The sequence below is a fragment of the Rutidosis leptorrhynchoides genome, chromosome 4 (assembly GCF_046630445.1).
Source record: "Rutidosis leptorrhynchoides isolate AG116_Rl617_1_P2 chromosome 4, CSIRO_AGI_Rlap_v1, whole genome shotgun sequence".
Classification (NCBI taxonomy): domain Eukaryota; kingdom Viridiplantae; phylum Streptophyta; class Magnoliopsida; order Asterales; family Asteraceae; genus Rutidosis; species Rutidosis leptorrhynchoides.
Window position 1 is genome coordinate 639,914,497 of NC_092336.1, and position 8,381 is coordinate 639,922,877.

Genomic DNA, 8,381 nt, shown 5'->3' on the forward strand with positions numbered 1-8,381 from the left:
TCCTTGATAAATCTGCGATAATAACCGGCTAATCCCAGAAAACTCTTAATCTCAGTCGGAGTCTTCGGAGAATTCCAATTCATTACCGCTTCTATCTTTGTCGGATCAACTTTTATACCCTCGGCACAAATCACATGACCCAAAAACTACACTTCACGTAACCAAAATTCACACTTTGAAAATTTTGCAAATAGTTGTTCACGTTTCAACATGTTCAAAACCTGTCTCAGATGTTCAGCATGTTCACTTTCGGTCTTTGAATACACTAGTATATCATCTATAAACACAATCACAAACTTATCTAAGAACGGGCGACACACTCTATTCATTAGATCCATGAAGATTGCTGGCGCATTTGTCAACCCAAACGGCATGACAAGAAATTCATAATGACCATACCTAGTTCTGAACGCTGTTTTCGGTATATCTGATTCAGCAACACGAACCTGATGATACCCGGATCGTAAATCTATCTTGGAAAAGAATGAAGCACCCTGTAACTGATCGAACAAATCGTCTATTCGAGGTAATGGATACTTATTTTTCACTGTTCTTTTGTTCAATTCACGATAATCAATACACATACGCATTAACCCATCTTTCTTTTTAACAAACAATACCGGAGCACCCCACGGTGAAGAACTCGGTCGGATAAACCCACGATCTAATAACTCTTGAATCTGTGACATCATTTCACGAATTTTAGATGGCGCTAATCGGTATGGAGCTTTTACAACTGGAGTTGTTCCAGGAACCAACTCAATCTTATATTCGACTTCCCTTACCGGCGGCAGACCTGGTAACTCATCTGGGAATACTTCGGGAAATTCTGATACTATCGGAATATCGGCCACTGTTTTCTTTTCTTTCTTCGTATCAATCACATATGCAAGAAATGATTCACAACCTTTTGCCATCGACTTTTTCGCTTTCATCATGGTTATCAACGAAAAATTATACCCACCCCGCTCCCCTCGGGCCACAACACGGGTTCCATCGGTCGAACGAAAGGTAATCATTTTCCTATCACACTTAATATTAGCCCTAAGCGAGCTCAACCAATCCATTCCTAGTACTACATCAAAGCTAGGAATAGGTAACACTAAACAAGTCACCGGGAAAGACTTCCCTTCGATCTCTATACAAACCCCAGTCACATAGGTTGTGACGGGTGTGGTCTTACCATCGGCTACTTCTACACTAACCGGCTTTAGTAACACAGTAGCTGGTAAATTCAACTTAGCACAGAAATCTAGGGACATAAAACACCTATTGGCACCACAATCAAACAATACGCGAGCAGGTATTGAGTTGATTAGAAACATACCGGTGATCACTTCGTCGGTTGTCACAGCATTCTCAACCGACATCTGAAAAGCTCTAGCCTCTGCTGTTGAAGAGTTCTTCCTCTTCTGCCCACTCGAGGCAGTTGACCCTCCAGCTGATGCTGAACGCGCCCCTGACCCTACCCCGGAACTACCACTCTTCGACGGACAACTAATTGCACGATGCCCTGGTTTGTGACAACTCCAACACACACTATTTGGATACGGGCATGCTGAAGACTCATGCCCAACAACACCACACTTTAAGTATCTTCTTGTAGCCTCAGAACACTGACCAATGTGAGAAGATCGACATGTGTGACACCAATTCCCTTTACCTGATCCAGATCCAGTACTACTCTGACCACTTTTACCCTTCGATTTAAACCCACTAGACTTCTTGGATTTAGATCCTGATTGACCAGATACTTGCCCACCTTGTTGTAGCACATTACTAAACATTCTGTTTCTGGCAGCCTGAACATCACTTTCTACCATCTTAGCCATCACAACAGCTTGAGACAAGGATGTAGCTGTTCTAACAAAAGTTCGGTACTCTGGCAGAATGATATTAACAAAATGCTGGATACGAGAAGCTTCGTCTGGCACCCACTGTTGTACAAATCTCAGTTTATCCATATACTTCTCTACTACTTCATCAATCGTCATTTGAGGTGTCATCTTCATTTCAAGAAACTCGGTCTTGATTCGGTTCATATCAAACGGATTACAATACTGTTCACACACCTTCCCATAAAACTGCTCCCATGTGATCATACTCACTTGCTCTTTCGGTATACTGGAAATCAAAGAATCCCACCAAATCATAGCCCTACCTTTTAACAGTCTACTAGCATATGTTACCTTCAGCTCAGGTACACACTTACACGCTTCAAATACCCTTTCAACTTCTCGCAACCAATTGAGAGTTACAGTCGGATCAGTACTTCCAGAGAACTCGGAGGGTTTGCAATCACGGAAGTTCTTATAAGTACATCTTTTGGGTGGTTGCATGTAAGGTTGATGGAACATTTGCATTTGGTATGGATTCATCATCATGGGATTTTGGTAAGTAAAGGTGTTTTGTGGTAGCATATAATATTGGTTAGGTATTTGATTCTGAAACTGGTTCTGGGGCACATTAGGTATCGTTTGGGATTGCGCTGTTGGGAATCCAGGTGGTGTATCATCATTTCCAGAATGCCTCGCCAATTCAAGCTCATTAATTTTGTCCTCAGCCTCTTTTAGCTTGCTTTCTAACTGAAGGATGTAACTACTCTGATCATCATCCGACTCAACACCCTCTTCTGGTGCTCTGAATGTTCCGGGGTTGGATGGGCCAGTTGCGTTTCTATCAACCATATCCGTGCTACAAAACAGCTCACACAAAAGCTTAGTGGATAACAGTTAGTTCAATCACAACTAACACACGTATATCCTATTTTCACTTAGCCCCCACTCCCAAAGACATGTTTGACTTGCCTCAGGGTTTGGGAACAAAATACGCGTACGTATTTGCTGCCAAACCATGCTCTGATACCAACTTGTAACACCGGCAAATTTTTTTTTTTTTTTTTAAAACTCAGCGGAAGACTTTATTAACAAACACACTATAAGTCGCGTCATTACATTAATCTGAGTAATTAAGTTTAAGTTTACACAACGGTGTTACGTTATCACAAAACATTATTTATACAAAAGTCCACATCAGAGTTGGGTTGTCAAACATGTCTTCTGCAACAGCACCCATCCCGACTAGGAGTACGTAAACCTGCAAGGGAAGAATATGTGAGGGATTAGCGCACCGCTAAGTGAATGGAATCTATCTAACAGATATAGCTTAAGTCACACACAAGCTATATACTAACAACAACACATGCTAACTATCAACTAGCATACAATAAGACAATACGAGGATCGGCGGCTTGTACGAGCACCCGACTCCTAGCTGATCGGACTTGAGTCTACCGATAGTCCCTGCTACTCAATTCACAGTATAGTTATCCAGATGCAGGGGATGCATCATTCACACTATACTCTACAATCAGTAGCCTATAGACCCAACCTCCCCTAGGCACGGTTGACCTCATACGGACTCTAACCTCTCCTAGGCACGGTCTCGAGTCCCCAGTCTCCCTAGGCCCGACTGGTGCCATTCACACAGTGTACACATAATTCACATACAACATCAGGCATACTATATTATTCTAACATGGCAATTTCTACACTATGCATGGTAAAAGAGTCAACCACAGTAGCATGATATGCTACTTAAACTCTATCCGGAGATAGACCCACTCACCAATTACCAGCAACTGCTCAGTTATTATTTCTGAGCTTCCTCCTTGTCCTTATAACCTGAGAATTGCCATACGAATAACCCCGACCAAGTTCCAACGATTCACGAACCATTAAACGAATATGATTATATATGTATATGTGTATATATATTATAACTTGAAACGTAAACAAAATATTAGATTAAATACTTTATATGATTGTATCTGTTTCAAAATATTTATCAATGGAATTAGAAGATAAGATCAAATGATTGAATTATCAGATATATTGAATTATGATTACAAGTCTCTGTTGAAAGGCCCACGTTGATTTGAGAAATCTTTCCGTTTTAACAATATCCGAAAAATGGTAAAGTGATTTATAAATAAGAACAAATTGTCAATCATTGAGAACTAGATAAAGGATAGTGGAAGATTGAATCTCATAAAGACTCGATTGATCTATTTAGTTTCAAACGTACAAAAATGTTTTCAATTTAAAAAGAACTTTATTATTAAAACGTATATAAATTTTATAAATATCTAGAACCACTTTTGACAACTCATTACTTAACTAGTATGATAAAGATAACGATATTTATATTTTATTTTATTAAATATATATAACGATTTATATTAATATTATATATATTTATACGCGTATTATACGTACATAGTTTTATACTTTTACTATACTTAAACTTTACCTTTACTTTATTTTTGCTTTACTTTAACTTTAATAATTCACTTTAATAATTCATACTTTAATAATTCACTTTAATAATTCATACTTTAATAATTCACTTTAATAATTCATACTTTAATAATTCACTTTAATAATTCATACTTTAATAATTCACTTTAATAATTCAAAAATCTATTATAAATAGAATTCAATAGGTTTCATTATTTCATAGAAACTTGAAAATATTTTTCTCTAAACTCTCTCAATCGATTTACATATATATATTTACTCCGTATTATTTCAAGATATTATTAGTATACATAAAATATTACGACGGAGTACTGTCCGAGTGATTTCGAAATTGTTTTTCGAGTAGGATAGGATTAAGGAAATTATGGGTTATAGCTATGGAGGTGATTGAGTATGGTTCATGGGTATGCTCGTGAGGTCAATATAGTGTTTATCATTTCCGTTGCGTCTACGTACCTTTCCTGCAATATTGAATCTCAATATTGATATGTGAGTACTCATAATTTAACTTTTACATACTAATAGTGTATCCCTGACTAGTGCTCGAGTATTTAGGATTATGCATGCTTTAACTTTTGATATTGCCCTTAGACACGTTAGGTTGAATATTGAATTAGTTACACTTGCGGTTGAGATAAGGTATAAGATATGCATGTCCTTGGAAAGCTACAGAAAAATTAAGGACTTTTCCTTTAGATATCGAATGGTTTCGATGAACGGATTAGAAGTTATAATCAATTGAATTTTCGATATTTTTATTAAAAATGATTATTATTATTATCGTCATTTTTATCGTCGTTCTAGTTTTATCTTATTATTATCATTATTATTATCTTTATCAATAAAAGGGATTTATCATTAAAAATTGTTATTTTTTTTTTACTATCGTTATTATCGTTAAAGTTATAATTAGTATTATTATTATTATCCAATTATTATTATTATTATTATTATTATTATTATTATTATTATTATTAGTAGTAGTATTATTATTATTATCAATATTAATATATATATATCATTATTTAAAAATGGATATTGTCATTGTTATTATTATTATTACTATATTATCATTAAGATAATTATTAGTATTATCGTTAAAAATGTTATAGTAACTATCATTATTAATATTAGTGTAATTAAAACAAATATTTGTAACACCTAATTATTTTGATTACTATTATTATCATTATTATGAACACGATATAAAAGACGATTAAAAGCTATTAAACGAAACGATTAAGAAATAATGAGTAAGAGTATCATGATGAAATTAAAATATTATAAGATATTGATTTAGATAAAATTATCGTTCTTATTATTTTTATCATTACTATTATTATTAAAAATATCGTTAGTATTAAAACTATCATTTTAACAAAAATTATCATTTTAATAGAAATGTCATTGTTACTATAAAATATCATTATTATTATTATTTTAAATAGAATTATTATTTTAAAGATAATATTAAAAATTATCGTAAATATTAAAGTTATCATAATTAGAATTATCGTTTTATCATAATTTCATCTTAGTAATTATAAATATTGATATTTTTATAATAATAATTATTATTACAAAATAATACAACTTTTACTTACTATCATTATAGATATTATTTTATCAAAGAAATATGTGATACAAACATATTTTACTACGTGTAATAACTTACTTTAATAATACCTATCATATTATCTTGATATTAAATGAACCCTATAAATTTTATTACTTAATATATATAAAAGTATATTATATTATATAAATTTAATATAAAATTTTATTTATTAATAAATAAATTATATTATTTACTCTAATAAATCTTTTAAAAATATTTAAAAATATAAAACGACGATATTTAAACTATATATTAATCATGTATAGATTTTTGGAAATTATTTTGAGTCAAATTTACTTTTGTTGACTTTTGCATATTAGTCTCGAGCATTAGAATTGTGGTACACTATGACTTGACCTAATTTGTTAGACAAATATTGACCAACACATAATTATATATAATTAATTTAGGTTCGTGAATCCGAGGCCAACCTTGCACTTGTTCAATGACGTTATATGTATTTTTACTACGAAATACAGTATGGTGAGTTTCATTTGCCTTTTTACCCTTTATATTTTTGGGACTGAGAATACATGCGCCTTTATAAATGTTTGACGAAATAGACACAAGTAATTAAAACTACATTCTATGGTTGAATTATCGAAATCGGATATGCCCCTTTTTATTAAAGTCTGGTAATCTAAGAATTAGGGAACAGACACCCTAATTGACGTGAATCCTAAAGATAGATCTATTGGGCCTAACAAACCCCATCCAAAGTACCGGATGCTTTAGTACTTCGAAATTTATATCATGTCCGAAGGAGGATCCCGGAATGATAGGGGATATTCTTATATGTATCTAGTTAATGTCGGTTACCAGGTGTTCACCATATGAATGATTATTTTTGTCTCTATGCATGGGACGTATATTTATGAGAACTGGAAATGAAATTCTTGTGGTCTATTAAAATGATGGAAATAAATGATTATGATAAACTAATGAACTGACCAACCTTTTGGTTGACACTTTAAAGCATGTTTATTCTCAGGTGTTAAAGAAATCTTCCGCTGTGCATTTGCTCATTTTAAAGATATTACTTGGAGTCTTTCATAGCATATTTCGAAGAACGTTGCATTCGAGTCATTGAGTTCATCAAAGATTATTAATTACATTATAAACGATTCACAATAGTTAATTACATTGCGAGGTATTTGACCTCTATATGATACATTTTACAAACATTGCATTCGTTTTTAAAAGACAAAATTTCTTTACATCGAAAATTGACAGGCATGCATACCATTTCATAATATCCACTATCCAACTATAAATTGATTTAATAATAATCTTTGATGAACTCAATGACTCGAATGCAACGTTCTTCGAAATATGCTATGAAAGACTCCAAGTAATATCTTTAAAATGAGCAAATGCACAGATTTCTTTAACACCTGAGAATAAACATGCTTTAAAGTGTCAACCAAAAGGTTGGTGAGTTCATTAGTTTATCATAATCATTTATTTTCATAATTTTAATAGACTACAAGAATTTCATTTCCAGTTCTCATAAATATACGTCCCATGCATAGAGACAAAAATAATCATTCATATGGTGAACACCTGGTAACCGACATTAACTAGATACATATAAGAATATCCCCTGTCATTCCGGGATCCTCCTTCGGACATGATATAAATTTTGAAGTACTAAAGCATCCGGTACTTTGGATGGGGTTTGTTAGGCCCAATAGATCTATCTTTAGGATTCGCGTCAATTAGGGTGTCTGTTCCCTAATTCTTAGATTACCAGACTTTAATAAAAAGGGGCATATCCGATTTCGATAATTCAACCATAGAATGTAGTTTTAATTACTTGTGTCTATATCGTCAAACATTTATAAAGGCGCATGTATTCTCAGTCCCAAAAATATAAAGGGTAAAAAGGCAAATGAAACTCACGCTTATAATTATTGTAAAACAGTTAATAAAGCATTTGCATGTATTCTCAGCCCAAAAACGTAAAGAGTAAAAAGGGCAAATGAAACTCACGCTTATAATTATTGTAAAACAGTTAATAAAGCATTTGCATGTATTCTCAGCCCAAAAACGTAAAGAGTAAAAAGGGCAAATGAAACTCACCATACTGTATTTCGTAGTAAAAATACATATAACGTCATTGAACAAGTGCAAGGTTGGCCTCGGATTCACGAACCTAAATTAATTATATATAATTATGTGTTGGTTAATATTTGTCTAACAAATTAGGTCAAGTCATAGTGTACCACAATCCTAATGCTCGAGACTAATATGCAAAAGTCAACAAAAGTAAATTTGACTCAAAATAATTTCCAAAAATATATACATGATTAATATATAGTTTAAATATCGTCGTTTTATATTTTTAAATATTTTTAAAAGATTTATTAGAGTAAATAATATAATTTATTTATTAATAAATAAAATTTTATATTAAATTTATATAATATAATATACTTTTATAT